This window comes from Aquarana catesbeiana, linkage group LG04 (assembly GCF_042186555.1).
Source record: "Aquarana catesbeiana isolate 2022-GZ linkage group LG04, ASM4218655v1, whole genome shotgun sequence".
Classification (NCBI taxonomy): domain Eukaryota; kingdom Metazoa; phylum Chordata; class Amphibia; order Anura; family Ranidae; genus Aquarana; species Aquarana catesbeiana.
The window spans coordinates 392650290-392673497 of NC_133327.1; positions in this window are offsets into that span (position 1 = coordinate 392650290).

Genomic DNA, 23208 nt, shown 5'->3' on the forward strand with positions numbered 1-23208 from the left:
CCAACACAGGAGCAGAAACAAAGGCAGCCTTGAGACTTTCAAAGGCCTAAATGGACTGCGGAGACCATCTCTGTGGGTTACCTTTCTTTCTGGTCATATTGGTCAGGGGCTTGACCAGAGACAAGAAGTTACGAATAAACTTCCGCTAATAATTGGCAAAACCCAGGAAACGCTGCAGAGGACGTAACCCCACAGGTCGTGGCCACTGTAGGACTGCCGAAAGTTTCTCTGGGTCCATCAAAAAACCAGCAGTGGAAATGACACAGGAATTTAACCTGTTCCAGATGGAACTCATACTTCTCCAGTTTACAATAGAGATTGTTCTCTCTTAATTTCTGAAGCACACGACAAACATCTGTGTGGTGGCTCTCCAGGGACTTGGAAAATATGAGGATATCATCAAGATAAACCACCACACATAACTGCAATAAATCTCAGAGGACATCGTTAATAAATTCCTGGAAAACTGCCGGGGCATTACAAAGGCCAAAGGGCATTACGAGGTACTCATAATGGCCTGTTCTGATATTAAACGCAGTTTTCCACTCGTCGCTCTCCTTAATCCTCACGAGATTGTAATCCCCTCTCAGATCAAGCTTAGTGAAAACCGCTGCTCACTTGAGGCAGTCAAATAACTCTGTAATCAACGGGATCAGGTAGGCTTTCTTAGTCGTGAAACGATTGAGACCCCGATAATCAATGCAAGGTCTTAGTTCACCGTTCCTCTTCTTCACAAAGAAGAAACCAGCAGCAGACGAGGATTTGCGGATGAAACCTCGAGAAAGTGTGTCTGCAACATACTCCTCCATGGCTTTATCCTCCAGGACTGACAAAGGTTAAACCTGACCACGAGGAGGAGTGGCATCAGGTTGAAGGTCAATTGCGCAATCATATGGCCGGTGTGGAGGCAAACTACCCGCTTGACCTTTGTCAAAGACATCGCTAAAATCACGGTACTCCTCTGGCAGGGAGGAGAGTGAAGAGGTACACAGGACCTTGGCTACCCTCTGGAAGCATGTTTCACTGCATTGTGGTGACCAGGAGAGAAGCTCAGCACGGACCCAATCAAAAGGGGGGTTGAAGGGTAACCAAGGATAACCAATAACCAGCGGAAACTTAGGAGAGGAAATCACTTGGAATTGGATTATCTCATGATAAAGAGCCCCTACGGCCATGGACAATGGAACTGTCTCATGAGTCACATGGGCAGGCTGTAGAGGTCTCCCGTCAAGAACCTCAATGGCAAGTGGAGTGTCACGCAGCTGCAGTGGAATCGAGTGCTTTGATACAAAGGCGATACTTTGAACAGGCCTGCAGCCCCAGAGTCGATTAGAGCCTGTATCTGGATAGATGACTTAGCCCAAGAAAGGGTGACCGAAACCAGGGGCTTATCCTTCTGGATAACTGGGGACAACACAACACCACCTAAGGTCTGTCCATGACAGGACCTCAAGGTTCGGGTGTTCACAGGACGGGTAGGACAAGACTTCCAAAAGTGACCTGCCTGGCCACAATAAAGGCACAATCTCTCCCTCCTCCTAAAGGCTCTCTCATCCGCAGAGAGGCGCGTGAAGCCCAAGTGCATGGGTTCGTCTTCACTGATCGACTTGGTACCAGGAGGCATGGGAGGTGAGGGAGGCATGGGTGGGACTGCAAAGCTCGGAGGCAAACATACAGGAGGCTTCCGCAAGCACTCCTTAAGAGAAAGTCTTTCTCTGAGTCTGTAATCAATGAGGATGGCAAAGGAAATCAAGCTCTCCAGCTCAGTGGGTATATCTCGGGCTGCTATCTCATCTTTGATGGATTCCGAGAGACCATGAGAAAAAGCAGCCACGAGGGCCTCATTGTTCCAAGCAACCTCTGCTGCCAGAGTGTGGAACTCAATGGCGTAGTCGGCAACAGTTCTCGTACTCTGATGGACATAAGGCACTTGGCAGCAGAAGCGGAGCGTGCAAGAACATTAAATACCCTTTTAAAGGAGGCCACAAACTCAGGGCAACTCAAGACAACAGGTTTTTGCGTCTCCCATAGAGGGTTAGCCCAGGCCAAGGCTCTCTCGGAAAGCAAAGATATCACAAACCCTACTTTGCTTCTGTCCCTGGGAAATGCCTGGGGCAGCATCTCAAAGTATATCTCAACTTGGTTGAGAAACCCTCTGCATTGAACTGGATCGCCCCCAAATTGTTGGGGAAGCGGGTTGGAACCAGACATACCTCTTATAGAGGTAATAATCACGGCGGGTGCCTGCACAGAGACTGACGCAGCAGCAGGGGTGGCCTGCAACACAGGTTGTACCAGAGCAGCCACAGTGGGGGATTCCAGGTGAGCCGTGTGATTCAAGAGCGTTTGTAACGCAATGGCAAACTGATCCATGCGGTGATCTTGCTCATCCAATCTGGAAAAAATATTACCAACAAGTGGATTGACTGTATCTTCTGAATTCATGGCCTTCTCCTACTTTCAGAAACCATGAACCAGACCGAGACAGAAGTACAGTTAAATCACACTTGTTTATTAATAAAAATAAAAAGGTAAATAGAGTAAGCATAGTCAAAGCATAGCCAGAGTCACGTAACCAGATCGGGTAGTCAGCCAAACCAGAGTTCAGTAACCAGATCGGGGTAATCAACCAGGCCAGAAGTCAGGGATCCAAGTGGAGGAACAGCAAGCAGGATAAGGAGCCAGAAGGGATGTCAGCAAGCCAGTCTTTAAACAGGAACACAGGAGATGGTTTCTTGTGATGTGACCAAGGCGAAGGCAGGAAAGAAGTGAGCCGGATGTCTTTAAGTAAGCGGGACTGACAAGCAGATCCACAACAGCTGGTTAACTGTGGAGAGAGAAGAAAGCTGGCAATCAACCGACAGCTGAGCGGCCAGCTCAGAGAAGGAAGGGCTGAGCCAGCCTTGACACGGGATTTAAAGTATACCTTTAGGAGCATGTTACATGTTACACCCATATTTAGGAATTCTTTGGAATCTGGAAATTTTTTTTAAAATAAGGGTGACGCCAGATATCTGCCCTCCGTGTTTATGGGTAGAGGGTACATAGTGCTGCTTATTATTATCTCACAAAAATGTACAATGTAAATAAATATCAATATCAAATATCAATATCAATATTGTCATCCAGCAATGTAGAACTATCATCACTCACATCAAAATCACGCATGACAATCTTATACTGCCGGACTCATGCTACAAATGTCAGCTTTCCAGCCACCTGCCAAGTGTTAACATGCTGCCCAATGATGCTGGCTGAGATCATTGACCAACTGTGTTAACAAACATATTTGGTATTTTAGAAAAAAAAGGAGCAATTTTACGGACTTTATTAATTATTTATTACAAAATTTCTTAAAATAACATAGATAAAACCATTAAGACCAAAAAGCTAATGTGTAAATATAAGCTATGTTGGCTTGTACTGTTCTGTCAAGAGGTTGACGTGTTTCACAATCTGCTTCCTCAGGACCGTTATACCTTAGCAGACAACAGTAGGCCTATCCAAAAGAAACATAACAAAATTAATTAAATCCAAACATACAAGGTGAACAGCATTGCGTGTATAACATAATCTCAAGGGTTGAGAAGAGAGGGGAATCACCACTTACATGCCCTCTAGCTTAGACAGAGTAATGGCGCGCCATGCACAATGTAGATGCAGCTCATGATTGTTATGATACTGTTATGGAAATGATTAAGAGCTCCAATCGAGCTCAAGGTTATCTGCTGCTGTCTCTAATTTGAAAAGTGTTGATATGCATGCATATAAAAGTAAACACACTGAGACACGCTCAGTTTCGTTACTGTTACACTTCTAATTTATTCAAGGCGGTGTTAATGTTTTATACACACAAATACGTCATTGCTATGTCAGTCTAATAGGTACATCTCATTGGTCAAGATAGAAAAGAAGATGGATAATTTTCATAACGAGGTTTGGCTCTCTTTGTTCTTATCTCCAGTTCCGCGTTCTTCTGTGTGTGGGAGGTAGGGGGTACACGCCATTTTGAGAAAATATAGGAACAGAGCAAATCTGTATACTTATATAATGAGTAAGGAGAAAAATATTTATGCACATAATAAAATAGACATTTTCAGATTACTATTATTATTATCTACATCACATTCCTTCACAATCCCCCCTAAAATGACTATTTTCTCTTTTCTGTCCCTAATACTAAAGGTCCTACTTTTTAGCCTGGCCCTTCTCCTCAGCAACTCTTTTAGGCTGTATATAGAATTGGGCAGCAACTGTTCACTTCCCTCCTCGATACAGCTGGAGAGGTGCAGTCAGGCGCTATCTATCCCTATAACCCTATAGGATTGTGAGATTATGGACAGGGAGTGACTGTAGAGGAGTGAAGGGTTTGTCATCTTCCATCATAAGGAGGTCCTCTTCTTCTTGGTGGAGAAATGTAGGTGTGCTATTGTCTACAGCCTTGCTCATTAACTTTTTTACAAAAGGTAGAATACAGCATATAATCAGGGCTAAAAGGACCAGGATTATTAATACCGTTACCCGTATCTGGGCGAGCACCTTCTGCCACCCACTCATCCAGCTAAAATATTGGTCCCATGGGTCTGTGATACCTGAGTTCTTCTTCAACTCTAGTGACAGATCTTCTAATTTCTTTATAGCTAAAGTAACCTTACCATTTGGGCCAGTATTATCAGGAATGTATGTACAACAGGTTCCCGGTTTTTCCTATGATTTTACAAAACACCTCCTTTCCCCACTAGCACCATGTCTAAGGCCATCCGGTCCTGGAATGTCATGTAGGAAGTGGGGGCTAACTGATCAGAAATTCCCTGGAGGGCATCTTTAGTGTAATTTACAAATCTCTGTTGGTTATAATATGTGTAGTGTCAGGTCACCTAGAGGCTGGGTGACAGATGCACACCGTTGGGATCAGGAGTGCACCGCAAGGTAGTAGACCCTACGGCTGACTGCTGCGGATTGTACCCTGGGAGGTTCAGGAATCAGGTCTACTGGATCACTGACACAGATCCCACTGGGAGCTAGAGCATAGATTCCCCAGGGCGCGGAGTCTAAGAGCCAGCGGGTGTTCACCAGAGCCTCTAGTGGTGAGGATGGACTGCGCTGCAGTCTGGCTCCAGGTCGCGGTCCCCAGGGTCTCACAGCTCACGCTCACGGTAGACTACAGGAGATGAGGAAGGAGGGAGCTGGCTGGAACATCAGGGTCACAGGCAAACAGGGATGGTCGGGAACAGGCCAAAGTCGGTAACAGGAATCAGATGTAGGAAACACAGCAAGTACACATAGAGGCTAACACACAGTGGTTGATCAGCACTGCTGGCTTGCAGTGCACAGGTTAATATAGGGTTCCCTGATAGGGCCTGGGGTGGGGTCATGCTTAGAGGGGAGGTCACAAAAGCAGTCAGGTGAGGGTCAGCTGGTCTCTAGAGATGAACACATGGAGACAGGTATGCTGATCGACAAACTCTATTGCATAACCATGACATGTAGTTAATCCAATCTACATTCTTGCTGACAGTTGTTATGGGGATCAAAGACTCAAAACCAGCTTTTACCTGATCCCTGCCTTTAAACTCATCAGGGACCCCCCTTGTAACCCCTATGACATGTATGTATACATGAGGATCAAAGCTTCCGGAGAGAGCTGCTCGCTTCCTCCTCTGACTGTGTGCTGGGTCAGTGTATGTATCAGGGATATCTTTGGTTAGGATATGGGGGCTTTCTATTTTCATCTTTTTTGTCTAATGCACTCTGTGGTCGCCCATTCTGGCCCTGTGTTCCAACCCACTGGCCCCCACAGAAACCACAACTCTGTCCCCAGTAACTGTCTGTGTGGCATACATATATGTCCTTACCGTCAGGATATCACTGTACCAATGGCATCACCATGAAGGGTCAAACGGACAAGGTACTATGTCACAGTAATCTAAGGTAAAGGTGGTCACATGTGTACCTGAAGAGTTACACCAAAACGTAATTATGTTATCATTTTTGTGATGGCCACCTCCTGGGCCCCTCCCCCCTAGATCAAACAGAAAAAGGATATGCAGCACCCGAAAACACGCTCTCCTGCAGTGATAAGCGTGCATTCAGGTGTTCTTCCTGGCCAACTTGACTGAGGTGGCTGTGGTCAGCAAAACTTGGAATGGACCATCATAACTTGGCTCAAGGATCTCCAGACAGTAGTTGGTGTGTTCCTGTATCTAATTCAGGATCTGGAATGGAAGAAAACACCTGGACATGCATTCAGGTTAATTCTCGTGATAATGTGGTTACATAATTAGTCAACACATCAGACTGTAACTGTAACTGTTGTGGAAAGTAACAACCAAGTCTGGGAGCTGAACCAAACAAAATTTCATAAGGGGATAGGGCATGTTTCCCCTGGGGGTGTGTCTGACACTGAACAGGGCAATGGGCCAACTCATGTTAGTCTATTGGGCCATCTTTAACATCCTGTTTTTAGTGTCCCATTCATCCTTTCTACCTTCCCGCTACTTTGAGGGTGGTATGGGATGTGTAGTGCCAACTGAACCCCCAGTGCTGCCCAAATCTCTTTAGTAAGGGTTGTTGTTAGGGCTGGTCCCTGATCTCTCAATATCACCTCTGGGACCCCAAATCTACATACTATCTCACTCAGTAATTTCTTAGCTGTGGTCCTGGCAGTCATGACCACTTCCACTAGGGCGTATTCGAATCTGCCACTTCTTGGCACTTGAGAATGATCAATTTGCATCCTCTGGAATGGGGTATAGGGCTTTTGCCAGGTGCTTCTTCTGTGCATTCTGGGTTACATTTGGTGCAGATAATGCATGATCTGCAGAAGCTGTCGGTCAGTGGAGTAACTCTCGGTGCAACACTTGTTGATAAGAGAGTTCATAAAAGTCTTTGTCAAGTGGGCAGCTCCATGTGCCCATTGCACCACGGCTGGGTACATACTCCTGAGTAGACAAGGCTTCTTGTTGCACTCGAATAGTCCATTTCTGAGAGTTGCTCCTTTTCTCCATTTCCAGCTTTCCTTCTTATCCGGACTTGTTGTTTCCTGTAGTTCTTTTAGATAAACTCTGTCCACTGGGAAAGTCTGTAAGGTAAGCACGGGGTGGTTTTCTTCTACCACCCTGCTGTCCACTTCCCGCGGACCACCAGCTGTCTGTTTAGCAGCTGTATTGGCTCGATGATTGTCTTAAGCTTCCTTTGAGTTCATTTTGTCGTGTGCTTTTACTCAGAATAGTCACTTGGGTTGTGAGAAGCAAGGCATCAATCAAGTTTTCACAGGTGTTCCTGCAGCCATCAGGAATCCTCTGTTCTAGATAACACCATAATCATGGGCAATGTTGAAAGCATATCTTGAGTCCATATAAATGTTGGCTCTTTTTCCCTCTGCCCATTTACGTGCTGTAGTAAGTGCTTATAGCTCTGCCTCCTGTGTAGACATCACCGGTGTTAAGGCTTCAGCTTGTAGAACAGTGTTTTCAGTGGTGACCGCGTGTCCTGTGCGGTCACGGGGGTAACAAGTCAAGACTCTACTCCTCCTCCTCCTTTCCCCCCTCGAGAAGTGGAAGAAGGGTGGTAGGGTTCAGTGTTTGACAACTTAATAGAGTAATGCTGTCCAGTAGGAGGGAACACAGGAGTCTCAAGTGTCTGGTAGTGGACAAGTGTTTCGGCTGGATCTTGGTTGAATATGGCAACAACGTCATGGGGAACAAGCAGAACGAGGCAGTGTCCGAGGACCAAGTTCAAAGTTTTGTCAAGCAAGTCTTGTGTAGCAAATCCAGCTCGCAGACACAATAGGCCTCCTCTTGCTACCGCATCCAGCCGACAGGAATAATATCCTATGGGGCGTAGGCTGATGCCGTGTGATTGGGTGAGTACACCTGCAGCATGTCCCAGACGTTCGGATACAAAGAGCTTGAGCGTTTTGTCGTAGGCTGGGAGCCCTAGCGCCGGGGGTGGCGCACTCAAGGGTTTCAAACTTTAGATATTTCTTCAGGAGACATCTGGAAGGGTCTGATTGCAGAGCATCAGTAGGAAGGCTTCTGGAATCCATGCTCTGCACTAGGAAATTAGTCCAAGGAAAATGACAGGTGTTGAGCACCACTGCAATTTGGGCTTTGAGGCTCTGCAGCCCTGGTTGGCAAGATAGCACAACAGGCTTTCTGAGGTGACTTCAACAGGGGGTAAGTCAGCTGCACAAAAGAGAAGGTCATCAACATGTTGGAAGAGAATCACTTCCGGGTGTTCCTTTTGTCATGTGTTAAGGATGATAGCCATAGCTTTTGCAAACTGGCTTGGAAAGTTCTGTGCCCCTTGTGGCACAACTGTTTAGGTATGTTGCCGTTTCTTTCCGTGGATGAATGCGAAAAGGTACCAGCAGAAGGGGTGAGGGTGGACACTGAAGAAAACGTTTGTAAGGTCCACCTCTGTGAGGTATTTTGCAGTCAAAGGCATCCACAGTAGGTACCTGGTTCTCTTTTTAGGATTCTCTTCTTGGGGTTATTGTGGTTTCCGGGGCAATGAAGCGCCCTCTTTTAGCTTGACTGAAACTGGTGGCACCTTTAAGTTACCGTTGTCTCCCGGTCCTGTGGACCATAGGCACGCAGGGATTCTGTCAAGTACTTCCTGCAGTATTGAACTTGAAGTTTTTTTTTTTTTCTTCATTAAGTGTCATCAGGAGAGGCAGAGAACACAAAGCAGATGAGTCTTCTAAAGATAGGGGAGTATGTAACTTCACCCCCCTTCAGGCGTGTCCTGATTGAGGCCTGTAGTCTGGACAACACATCAGCTCCTAGTAGATTCAAGGGACATGTAGAGGACACCACAAATCTGGCAAGCAAATCAGGAAGTGGAAAGGAAAGAATTATTAGGCAGGTTCACCGCTCTCAACACACTTTTGGCTGCACCCCTGTCAATGAGGAAAGTGGTAGGTTTTTCGTCTGGGACATCTTGGGGCTCTGCATTCTTTTTTGAAGTGACCCCGTTTCCCACAGTTGTAACAGGTGATCCTTTCCCTGGTATTGGGCAGTGGTGGTGGACTAGTGTAGGTGGGATCTTCGTCATGGGTTACCATGAGGGGCGTTGGTTTTTTACCTTTTTGATTTTCTATACCTCTGGCCACCAACAATAAATCAGACATTTTCATTGAATAGTATTCAGGGCGGGCCACCATCAGGCCTTTTCTGATATCCTCTCTGAGCCCTGAAACAAAAGCAGTTGATAACATGTGTGTGTGTGCCTTTATGAGTCTAGCATGATACTTCTTCACAGACTCCCCTTTATCTTGGGTAATATCTTGGATTGTGGTCTTCTGATCCGTCAACTTCTCCTTTGCCCAGTCGTGGAGTTGTGCACAGAACTCCACGCCTGAGGTGTAGGAAGTGGCACTTGTCAGGCAGGCATCATTGAAGGCCATCTGCATGACTGGCCAAAAGACATATCCTGCTTTGATTTGGCATAGGCTGATCAAGTCTCTCCAGGCAGCTGAGTAAGTTTCTTGTATTTGCACTATCCTGTGGTAGAAGGGAATTGGCTGCTTCTCTGGGTCAGGCAGACTTGTCACTAAGGCCGCTGCTTGTGATAGAGTAAAAGCGACATACATCACTGGTGCCCCTTCTGGTAACCGAGACTGTTGTTGGGGCGGGGGCTGACAAGAGGCACTGTTCTTTACGGTTGCCAGCATGTGTTTGAGATCCTCTCGGAACTGAGAGTCTGGAGCCGGATTGGGGGTTAAATCAGTGGGTGGCCTTGCTGCCTGCTGTCGGGCTTCCCACTCAGATGCTTCTTCATCATTAACATATCCAGCCTGGGAATGTGATGCTCCCGTATTGGGGAAGACAGGTGTGTGGTATGAACCATCTTGGTTTAAAACAGCGAGGGCTGGGTACAGGCTGTTTAAGCTTACTGGGTGTACCAAGATGGCCGCCGGCAGGAAGTGCACTGGACTGGGTAGAAAGTGAAGGCATGGGTGCACTAAGATGGCCGCCGGGCTGAGTTGTCACAGTGGGTTGTGCTTGGGTGGTGAGAAAGGAGTGGTTGTTAGACGGAGGGCAGTGCTGTCCCTCCCCTCCTTTGTTTAAAGTTCCAACATATCATCAGCTATACATACATAATACAATCGCCATCTTTCTTAACTTCCTTTATCCAATTTTCTTTATCACACAGGATTTTTCTCCCTGTTTCTTCTGCAACATAACTTTCACCATTTCTTTCAACTTTGTTAACTATTTCAACATCTTCTTCTCTCCTTCTTTACAATATCACTTTCATTACAATATCACTTTCTGTTTCTCGGCTAACGGCTTGAGAGGGGAATACATACAACCAAGGAGTTAATATTTTTCTCAGCGTTCTTATCAGCAAATTCCTTCGGTGTGGGCACATAAGACTAATGTACTGTTAATCTCAGAACAAGAACAAACACATCAGGGGTAGTGAGGAGCAACGGCCCGCGACCCAACAGATCCCCCGGGCAGCCCCCCTCCCCCTCTCGTGTATATCAAACAATAAACCACAAATACAATCACGACAGGACATTACACCTGCCACTCTTCGAACTGCAAAATTTCAGCAGGCTAAAATAACCACAAGGGCAGACCACCCTGCAAAATAAACACGTTTATAGACATTTGCCACAAGGGAAACAATCTCATCTCAGAGGCCAAAAGCTCATCTGGAGATGAGACTACCCATTCACACATGTAGCACTTCAGGCTGCAAAGCCAGCAGCTGAAATTCCCCTCAAAGGTTCGTCGAACCTAGAGTAACAAGTCTACAACGTTTGCTACACGGGAAACAATCTCATGCCAGAGGCCAAAAGCTCATCTGGAGATGAGACTACCCATTCACACATGTAGCACCCTTAGACTGCTGAGTTTCGTAGCCCAAAGAATGGCAGACAGTGAACAAAGAATACAGTCAGCAGAAACCCATTGGCAGGTTCGTTAAAACAACCTCAGGCGAGGAAATACCTGCCTCTAAAACAGTCTCAGCATACCGACAGAATCCAGCCGTCAACCGAAAGATAAGAGAGTCGTACAGTGGTAAGAATATCAATCAACTCACCGGTACTGTTAGGGCTGCGCAAACCCCACTCTCATTAATCAGTTAACGCCCGAATGCTTGTCGCGGTATAACTTCGACCATAGCCTGAGATCCCGGGTTTCGGCACCATCTGTTATGGAAATGATTAAGAGCTCCAATCGAGCTCAAGGTTATCTGCTGCTGTCTCTAATTTGAAAAGTGTTGATATGCATGCATATAAAAGTAAACACACTGAGACACGCTCAGTTTCGTTACTGTTACACTTCTAATTTATTCAAGGCGGTGTTAATGTTTTATACACACAAATACGTCATTGCTATGTCAGTCTAATAGGTACATCTCATTGGTCAAGATAGAAAAGAAGATGGATAATTTTCATAACGAGGTTTGGCTCTCTTTGTTCTTATCTCCAGTTCCGCGTTCTTCTGTGTGTGGGAGGTAGGGGGTACACGCCATTTTGAGAAAATATAGGAACAGAGCAAATCTGTATACTTATATAATGAGTAAGGAGAAAAATATTTATGCACATAATAAAATAGACATTTTCAGATTACTATTATTATTATCTACATCACATTCCTTCACAATACCATCAACAGCTTTATCATATTCACAAAAAATGTCACCTTTGATGGCTCCCACTACCTCCAGGTGGAGGGGGTTGCGATGGGGACTTGTTGTGCCCCATCGTATGCCAACCTGTACCTGGGGGGGTGGGAGCGCACCCTGTTTTCAGATGAATCGATGTCTCAATACCTGTCCAGCATATTATGCTGGTACAGGTATATAGACAATATTTTTTTACGTTGTGGAACTCAAGTTAAACCAATCTATTGAAGTTTATGGATCATCTGGCAAAAAATACTTACAATCGTAAATTTACCATGCAAAGCAGTGAGATATCCATATCCTTTTTCGATGTAAACATCTTTAAACAGGCACATGAAACATTGGGCACATCGCCGTATAGAAAACCCACCGCAGGGAATACCATACTCCACGCTTCTAGTGCATATCCCCAATTCCTGATAAAAAGCATACCTTACTCACAGTATCTGCGGATTAAGAGGAACTGCTCAAATACGGAGGGTTTTGAAAGAGAATCAAAGCTTTTACGATCTAGACTTCTCCAGAGGGTGATATACAAAGACCACACTGAAAAAGGCTTATAATAGAGCCTGTCAAAAAACTAGACATGATCTGTTATTTGGAAATAGAACTAAGAAACAAATGGAAACAGTAAGGATCATTAAAACCATCGCTCAGTTAAAGAAGCCATAGGAACACATTGGCATCTCCGTACTGGAGATCCCATTTTCTAAAAATATATTAAGGATTAGGGATGAGCCGAACACCCCCCTGTTCGGTTCGCACCAGAACATGCGAACAGGAAAAAAGTTCGTTCGAACACGCGAACACCGTTAAAGTCTATGGGACACGAACATGAATAATCAAAAGTGCTAATTTTAAAGGCTAATATGCAAGTTATTGTCATAAAAAGTGTTTGGGGACCTGGGTCCTGCCCCAGGGGACATGGATCAATGCAAAAAAAAGTTTTAAAAACGGCCGTTTTTTTCAGGAGCAGTGATTTTAATAATGCTTAAAGTCAAACAATAAAAGTGTAATATCCCTTTAAATTTCGTACCTGGGGGGTGTCTATAGTATGCCTGTAAAGGGGCGCATGTTTCCTGTGTTTAGAACAGTCTGACAGCAAAATGATATTTTGAAGGAAAAAACTCATTTAAAACTACCCGCGGCTATTGCATTGCCGACAATACACATAGAAGTTCATTGATAAAAACGGCATGGGAATTCCCCAAAGGGGAACCCCGAACCAAAATTAAAAAAAAAAATGACGTGGGAGTCCCCCTAAATTCCATACCAGGCCCTTCAGGTCTGGTATGGATATTAAGGGGAACCCCGCACCAAAAAAAAAAAAAACCGGCGTGGGGTCCCCCCAAAAATCCATACCAGACCCTTATCCGAGCACGCAACCTGGCAGGCCACAGGAAAAGAGGGGGGGACGAGAGTGCGCCCCCCCTCCTGAACCGTACCAGGCCACATGCCCTCAACATTGGGAGGGTGCTTTGGGGTAGCCCCCCAAAACACCTTGTCCCCATGTTGATGAGGACAAGGGCCTCATCCCCACAACCCTGGCCGGTGGTTGTGGGGGTCTGCGGGCGGGGGGCTTATCGGAATCTGGAAGCCCCCTTTAACAAGGGGACCCCCAGATCCCGCCCCCCCCCTGTGTGAAATGGTAAGGGGGTACTTACCCCTACCATTTCACTAAAAAACTGTCAAAAATGTTAAAAATGACAAGAGACAGTTTTTGACAATTCCTTTATTTAAATACTTCTTCTTTCTTCTATCTTCCTTCATCTTCTGGTTCTTCTGGTTCTTCTGGCTCTTCTGGTTCTTCCTCCGGGGTTCTTGTCCAGCATCTCCTCCGCGGCGTCTTCTATCTTCTTCTCCTCGGGCCGCTCCGCACCCATGGCATGGGGGGGAGGCTCCCGCTCTTCTCTTCATCTTCTTCATCTTCTTCTCTTCTTCTTTTCTTCTCTTCTTGATTTTCTTCTCCGGGCCGCTCCGCACCCATGCTGGCATGGAGGGAGGCTCCCGCTGTGGGACGGCGCTCCTCGTCTGACAGTTCTTAAATAACGGGGGGCGGGGCCGCCCGGTGACCCCGCCCCCCTCTGACGCACGGGACATGACGGGACTTCCCTGTGGCATTCCCCGTGACGTCACAGGGAAGTCCCGTCAAGTCACCGTGCGTCAGAGGGGGGCAGGGTCACCGGGGGGCCCCGCCCCCCGTTATTTAAGAACTGTCAGACGAGGAGCGCCGTCACACAGCGGGAGCCTCCCTCCATGCCAGCATGGGTGCGGAGCGGCCCGGAGAAGAAAATGAAGAAGAGAAGAAAAGAAGAAGAGAAGAAGAGAAGAAGATGAAGAAGAAGAGAAGAGCGGGAGCCCCCCCCATGCCATGGGTGCGGAGCGGCCCGAGGAGAAGAAGATAGAAGACGCCGCGTAGGAGATGCTGGACGAGAACGCCGGAGGAAGAACCAGAAGAACCAGAAGATGAAGGAAGATAGAAGAAAGAAGAAGTATTTAAATAAAGGAATTGTCAAAAACTGACTCTTGTCATTTTTAACATTTTTGACAGTTTTTTAGTGAAATGGTAGGGGTACTTTTGTACCCCCTTACCATTTCACACAGGGGGGGGCGGGATCTGGGGGTCCCCTTGTTAAAGGGGGCTTCCAGATTCCGATAAGCCCCCCGCCCGCAGACCCCCACAACCACCGGCCAGGGTTGTGGGGATGAGGCCCTTGTCCTCATCAACATGGGGACAAGGTGTTTTGGGGGGCTACCCCAAAGCACCCTCCCAATGTTGAGGGCATGTGGCCTGGTACGGTTTAGGAGGGGGGGGCCGCACTCTCGTCCCCTCCTCTTTTCCTGCGGCCTGCCAGGTTGCGTGCTCGGATAAGGGTCTGGTATGGATTTTTGGGGGGACCCCACGCCATTTTTTTTTTTTTTTTGGCGCGGGTTCCCCTTAAAATCCATACCAGACCTGAAGGGTCTGGTATGGAATTTAGGGGGAACCCCACGTCATTTTTTTTTTTAATTTTGGCCGGGGTTCCCCTTAATATCCATATCAGACCTGAAGGGCCTGGTATGGAATTTAGGGGGACTCCCACGTCATTTTTTTTTTTTAATTTTGGTTCGGGGTTCCCCTTTGGGGAATTCCCATGCCGTTTTTATCAATGAACTTCTATGTGTATTGTCGGCAATGCAATAGCCGCGGGTAGTTTTAAATGAGTTTTTTCCTTCAAAATGTCATTTTGCTGTCAGACTGTTCTAAACACAGGAAACATGCGCCCCTTTACAGGCATACTATAGACACCCCCCAGCTACGAAATTTAAAGGGATATTACACTTTTATTGTTTGACTTTAAGCATTATTAAAATCACTGCTCCTGAAAAAACGTCCATTTTTAAAACTTTTTTTTGTATTGATCCATGTCCCCTGGGGCAGGACCTGGGTCCCCAAACACTTTTTATGACAATAACTTGCATATTAGCCTTTAAAATTAGCACTTTTGATTTCTCCCATAGACTTTTAAAGGGTGTTCCACGGCATTCGAATTTGCCGCGAACACCCCAAATTGTTCGCTGTTCGGCGAACTTGCGAACAGCCAATGTTCGAGTCGAACATGAGTTCGACTCGAACTCGAAGTTCATCCCTATTAAGGATTATCCCCAACTCACCTACAGGAAGTGTAGATCATTAAAGATTCAATTAGTTAAACTTCATTTTCAGGAATCGTCAGATTCTCAGGACTCTAGGCATGTATAAATGTGGTACATATGAATACTGTGGGTAGATTCTGGAAGAGGTATCCTTTGTTTGATCGCATGGCTGCATACACAATATTGGCAGCTATGTTGACTGCCAAACAAAGAGGGTTGTTTAAATTGCTTTCTGTAAATGTGACGTATTTTATGTTGGTAAGACATTTAGGAATTTTTGGAGAAGAATTAATGACCATATATATTATATTAGAAAGAATCTTCTCTATACTCCTATTGGGAGACATGTGGCTCTCAAACACAAACATGATACATCTATGATCGATCCAATTCACGGTCTTAGAGAAAGTTGCAGAGGACCCCAGAAGGGGTGATTTTGATAAGAAACTGCTGCAACATGAGGCACGGTGGATATTAATGCTTGATGCAATTTTGTCACCGTTAATGAAGCCCTAAGCTGTAAGCCTTTCCTTTGAAATATGTGTGATGAGAAATGGGGATGTGTCAAGGTTTAATTAGAAAAGAAACGTGCTATGTATAGATGTTTATATAGATATATTTTTCTGTTAGATATTGAATATGGGATATTTGGATATTTTTTATATGTTTTTAAAATGATAGCGCTATATTTTCCTACATACAATGTGACAGCACATGTTTTACATGAGGGACCAATGATGCTTCCTGGATTTGGAACCAGGGGAGTGGCGCGCCATGTATCTTATGTTTGATGCAGATTCATCCAATTGTATTTGGTCCCATATATGGATAATATCTGGGGGTGAAGGGTCTGGTTGCAGACCCTAGCCTGGCCAAAGTGGTGGAGTTGAGGTGGTTGGATTTATGGGGTACCCCCATATCTATGGTTCCTGAATACCTAGTCCTGGGTCCCTCAATGTTCCCTTGTTTCCTATGCTTAATGGTGAAAAGAACAAAAAGATGTATTTGTTGTGTTTAATACATAAGCATAATGATGCATTTGAGATGATTAAATTGTGGCTGTTTATTTGATGTGATGTTAGGGAAAGGAAGGGGTTATTCCTCCGATTTGGTCTCTCTGGGGCTTGATGTCCCCTTGCTGAATCTGGTTGAAAAACGACATTCACCACATATGTGCGTACTTTCGCTATAAATGATCAATGCATGTCTGTTGCGATGATGCGAGGGATAGGGGATGGATTTACTATGAGAGAGTAGAGGGACCTGGGTTGAATGTGAGGAGAGATGTCCCCCTGCTGAATCTGTTTGAAAAACGGCATTCACCACGCATGCATGTACTTTCACTGCATGTCTGTTGCAATGATGTGAGGGATAAGGGATGGATTTACTATGAGTGAGTAGAGGGACCTGTGCTGAATCTGTGGGAAGATGTCCCCCTGCTGAATCTGGTTGAAAAATGACATTCACCACACATGCACGTACCTTCACTTTAAATGATCCCTGCGTGTCTGTTGCAATGATGCAAAGGATATGGGATGGATTTACTATGCGAGTAGAGGGACCTGCTGACTCCACTGATTGCAGGTAGGGGTCTTATTAACATGTGAGGGCGGGTCTCCCATACTCCCACATTCACATGGGATAGGATTTTTTCAGCACAGATGGATTCATTAGATGATTAGACTGTTGTTTAATGCCAAACACAGCTATATAAGATCACTGGTTTGTAATGAGACAATGGTGGCTGATGCTGTGCAGGAGATGACAGTCTTGTAGGTAGTCTTACTGGATGATTGTGGTAAGCTAATTGACTGCTTGGAATACTAGATTGGAGCACTGTTTGTATATTGTTTGCAGATATCTGGTTGAAGTGGGTTCAGGCTCTGTGTTATGTGAGATGCTTTAAGAAAACAACAGACCATATTAAATGGATCCTTTCTTATGCGTGGGTGAGTAACTTTTCCCACTGCAATAGAATTTAATTTGGATGTCTGGTTCACTAGGGTGGATTTTATATGTACCTGCTGAGTGATAGATGAAGACATTGTTTGTGTTTTTCTAGATACTGGGAATATTTTGTACTACTCACCCAGGAGGGATGAAGGAGAACATTTTGGGGATACCCTGTGAGCTGACTGACTTATTGACTATGGTAATTATGAGAGGCAATTTGAAGATTGGGGTTCTATGTGCTATTGCATGATGTTGAAATTGTCATTTTGTTTCTACTATCATAGGAGAGATTCCCTATGACTGCATAGAAGGTTATTTCACGATTTGACCTGGCTGTTTTCTGTGTACCTCTTTCCATTGGACCCCTTATTCTCGGTAAGTGTTCCCTACTGCCCATCCCCCCTTCCCTCTCCTTGTATGGCTCTGACCAAGCTAAAATTAGAAGATATATAGAACAAGATAGCTAACCTCCATTTTTTTTCCTTTTTTCCCATTTTTTTTCCTCCATTTGAGATTATCAATTAATTGTTGATGGTATCATATCAATCATGAGCTGCATCTGCATTGTGCGCAATTACTCTGTCTTAGCTGGAGGGCATGTAAGTGGTGATTTCCCTCTCTTCTCAACCCTTGAGATTATGTTATACATGCAATGCTGTTCACCTTGTATGCTTGGATTTAATTCATTTTGTTGTTTCTTTTGGATAGGCCTACTGTTGTCTGTTTAGATATATTGGTCCTGAGGAAGCAGATTGCGAAACGTGTCAACCTCTTGACAGAATAGTACAAGCCAACATAGCTTATATTTACACAATAGCTTTTTGGTCTTAATGGTTTTATCTATGTGATTTTAACAAATTTTGTAATAAATCATTTTTGATATAATTTTGGTTGCTGCGTCTCTTTCTGATACCGTTAAAGTCCGTAAAATTGCTCCTTTTTTTTTCTAAAATACCAATATGTTTGTTAACACAGTTGGTCAATGATCTCAGCCAGCATCATCGAGCAACATGTAAACACTTGACAGGTGGCTGGAAAGCTGACATTTGTAGCAACAGTCTGGCAGTAGAAGATTGTAGGGCAGATATCTGGTGTCACCCTTATTTTAAAAAGGACTTCCAGATTCCAAAGAATTCTCCACTCAAATCCCCACATCCACTGGAACAGGGATGTGGGGATTAGGTCTTTGACCCCATCAACATGGTGCCTTACCAGAGGGATCAGTTCATGCATGGTTCTGGAGAGGTACACACTCTTGCTGTCCATTCTTATCAAGGATAACTAGGTCACATACCATCATTTTATCTATGTAATTTTAACAAACTTTTTAATAAATATTTTTTGATATCATTTTGGTTGTTGCATCTCTTTCTGAAACTGTTAAAGTCCATAAACTCCTTTTATTTTAATCTATGTTTGGATGAGGTATCTATATATAGCCTCCCAAAGCTCATCTCTACCATGGTGGATCTATTCTCTACTATATGCTCCACACAAACCAGTTCACTCATCTGTATTCAGGGGTGATGTGCTGTAGTGCTTATAATACTTGCTCTTCACAAAAGATTTTTTACATGGTTAGAGTTAAACACAAGTTATTTTTAAAGTTATATTAAAGGCTGGTATTTTGTTTCCCTAATATGATAAAATATGTTTACATGTATCTGCTCTGTGTAAGGATATTGCATAGAACAGCCCCTTACCTCCTCTTCCAGGGTTCCCCACTGGCATTGTCCGCTCCTGTTCTCCTGAGTGTGCTCCCATAGCAAGCCATGTGCTATGCGGCACACATGAAAAGAATAAAGTTATTCCCGCGCTATCAAATATGGAGGACGGCTAAAACGGGAAAAGCTGCTAGCATCGATAAGGGTACACACCTAACCTTCAAAGTAAAACGCATAAAAAGTGATGCAGCGCTGATCCACACTAAACAACCATGTGTAAAAAAATGAATATAAAATCACAGTGTCAAATATTAATATCATAGGAACATTTCAGAAAATAAGTAAAACAAAAATGGGTGCCAACACGTGACTCAATAACAAACCTAATAAAAATAGTGAAAAATATCAAAATCATCAGTGGATGTGGATCAATAGAGACCCCACAAAGGGGTACAAACTAACAGTACAGTGGTAAAAACCTCAAATAGGCATATAAAAATAAATAAAATAAATAACAAGGAATGGTATACAGTATGTGCAAATAGCGCTCAAAAAAGTGACAATGTGAAATAAATGTGAAATGAACAATAGCAATCATAAGGGTCGAGTACCCTTACAAATAAGTGACAAGTGTGCAAAGAACACCCATCCAAGTGGGTAGAGGATAATAAATGTCCCAAACAGTAAAGTGCAAAAGTGCTAGACACAAAGGGTCCTTCATGAACTGAAATAAGTGACAGCAACGGTTTAACATGCGGCCGTTGTAAAAAACATGCTCAGCGTGGGTAACATCACAGGTGTCTTCGTGTGCAGGCACACAGGTGAGTAATGGCCCCTTACCTTAAGGTAATAGGGCATGCGCATATGGTCAATCAGCCTTTGGGGTGTCCACCTAAGGGCTCCAGCGCGTCCCTCACAGTCCTGGGTCCAGGATATAATCCCTCAGATGTGATGCAGGGGGGGGAGTATATGAAAAGCAGGAAGAGTCCCAATAGTGTGATACCGTTTAATCAAACCACTTTTTTATTTGTAAAGTAAAATAGGGTACTCACATCATAAGTTAAAAACAGTGCTTTGTATCAGACGAGCGGCGAGCTCGTAAGCCTCTGGCAGTCTCTGTAGCCTGTCTCGTCCCTACGCGTGACGTCACACCTCCCTTGATGAAGTCACGTGAGGTGTGACGTCACGCGTAGGGACGAGACAGGCTACAGAGACTGCCAGAAGCTTACGAGCTCGCCGCTCGTCTGATACAAAGCGCTGTTTTTAACTTATGATATGAGTACCCTATTTTACTTTACAAATAAAAGTGTTTTGATTAAACAGTATCACACTATTGGGACTCTTCCTGCTTTTCATATACTCCCCCCCCTGCATCACATCTGAGGGATTATATCCCGGACCCAGGACTGTGAGGAACGCGCTGGAGCCCTTAGGTGGACACCCCAGAGGCTGATTGACCATATGCGCATGCCCTATTACCTTAAGGTAAGGGGCCATTACTCACCTGTGTGCCTGCACATGAAGACACCTGTGATGTTACCCACGCTGAGCATGTTTTTTACAACGGCCGCATGTTAAACCGTTGTTGTCACTTATTTCAGTTCATGAAGGACCCTTTGTGTCTAACACTTTTGCACTTTACTGTTTGGGACATTTATTATTTATTATCCTCTACCCACTTGGATGGGTGTTCTTTGCACACTTGTCACTTATTTGTAAGGGTACTCGACCCTTATGATTGCTATTGTTAATTTCACATTGATTTCACATTGTCACTTTTTTGAGCGCTATTTGCACATACTGTATACCATTCCTTGTTATTTATTTTATTTATTTTTATATGCCTATTTGAGGTTTTTACCACTGTACTGTTAGTTTGTACCCCCTTATATGGGGTCTCTATTGATCCACATCCACTGATGATTTTGATATTTTTCACTATTTTTATTAGGTTTGTTATTGAGTCACGTGTTGGCACCCATTTTTGTTTTACTTATTTTCTGAAATGTTCCTATGATATTAATATTTGACACTGTGATTTTATATTCATTTTTTTACACATGGTTGTTTAGTGTGGATCAGCGCTGCATCACTTTTTATGCGTTATGTGGCACACATGTTAGCACACTCTCGAGTCTGACTGTGTGTGCCCATAGACACCCCCACTCCCTCCACAATTGAATTGATTGAGAGCAGCAGAAGTCAATGGAGTAAGACCAGCACTGCTGCAGACAGGCACAGCTCTGGATCGAAAAGAGAGGGCTCAGGCAAGTATTTAGGGGGACAAAAAGCAAGGTGAAGAGTTTTTTTTTTACCTTAATGCAGGTAATGCATTAGGTTTAGGATAAAAAAAAACTTTTGACTTTAGAACCACTTTAAGCATGGTTTTTATCTGATCATGGATTCCAAAAATTATATAGCCAATAAAAAAGCTAGATAGTTATAAAAATATTAATACATTTACTGTATACTGAAATTAGTTTTTCATGATTGATTGTTATTGCCTTCCTGGTTTTACTTCATCTGAGAGTGCACATACTACTTTACGCATTTTATTTCCTTTGGCTATAATGGAATTAACAGTAATTTCAGCTTACTGATATTGCGTCTCTGTTTATACGTGACATAAATTATACACAAACTTCAGACTACAAGTATATTTCTTACATACCTCATCTTCTTGAAACATGTTACTTAGGGGCAATTACATAAACCTAAACTAGCAGATAATGGCAGAAAATTATACCTTTAAATGTTTAAGTTTCAGCAGTTTTTAAAGACTATAATAAAGTTACCTACTGTTAGAATGACTACTAATTATATCTATGTTATATAAATAATTGCTTTGTTGAAAGTCTTGATTGTAGCAGTAATGATATACACATTATAGTCTAAACTTTTTTTTTTGTGGTCTTATACTTTCTACCATCAATACGTAATACTGTAATTAATTTTTCAGCACCAGTTTCTCATAATTCAATGTCATTTTATCTGATTCTAGTTAGAGCAGTATACCAGGGTAACTAGTATACAAAGTTTAAAGGGCTGTATGATTTTTTATATTTTAGCAACTGTCAAGCTATTAAAACAGAGAAAAAAATGAAAAAATACTCACCCCACACCCTGGACTGCAGCACACCCTCTTGGGGGAGGATAATATTACTTGGCCTTCTCAAAAATGTGCTCCTGCATTATGGAGAAAAGCATTCGTGCAAGATTTGGTAGAAGACCAAGTGACATCAACCTTGCTTATCAAAGAGCAAAGTAACCGGAAGCCAGACGTATAGTGATTATTATTTCCTTGTTTTTCCCAATGCTTTATTATTATTATTATTATTATTATTATTATTATTATTAATAATATGTTTATGTATTATATAGCCTGGTTCTTTACATGTATATTAGTATTTTAGCTGACTGACTAAAGAAGCAGTGAGTAAGCAGTAAGGACCTTTTAACTTCCTTTTACACTGCCAGTTTGAAGTTTCTTCAAATTATTGTCTTCCAGCTAAAGACTGACATCAAGCTTTAGCAGTAACAGTCAGGAAATTGTGGACATGCAAAAAACTGATTATCACATCACTCAGAGAGCTTTGAAGTCATGAAATACTTTGAAGATTTTACACTAATGATCTTATAAATACCATTTGTACTTAAGTGGTAATTCTAAAAATGTAGTAGGCAAGAATTTTATTTAGGCATATATATAGATTTGTATGCTGTATAAATTAAATAAGTGCATTTCCTTTTCAAAATACTTTCTCTTGTTTCTTCTTAACTATAGCATTAATTTATTGGTACGCAACTATCTTTTATGGGAAAGAATCATTTTAATGTCTGTTTTTTTATTCAATATTTTGCTTTAACTAAATATCAGATATTTTTCCTTCAACTACTTATTCAATAACAATAAAAGATGTTAACCAAATCTAGCAATATTAAATGCAGTGCTTGTCTCTGAAAAAGTAGTTGGCAATTGGCATAGTGTATCATCAATTGTTAAAGGGTGATGAGAGACATTTAACTTTACTACTTGTTTGCTAAACATTTGTATAAACCAGTTTAGTGCTGGGCTCACATACATATTTATACAGATTGAAATTACATTAGGAACCAAGAAACCTGCCAAACACATTGTGATTCTGTTCTGGCAAACATCTTGCCAAGCAGACAAGTAAGACGTGCAGGATGACTTTGTCATGTATTTTTTTTTTTTTTTTTCTAATTTGAGAAATAAGGGTCAAATAAAAAAGACAAACTGACTTTTCATTTAAAAAAAAAAAAAAGTTCCTGTGGAAAAAGTGTAAAA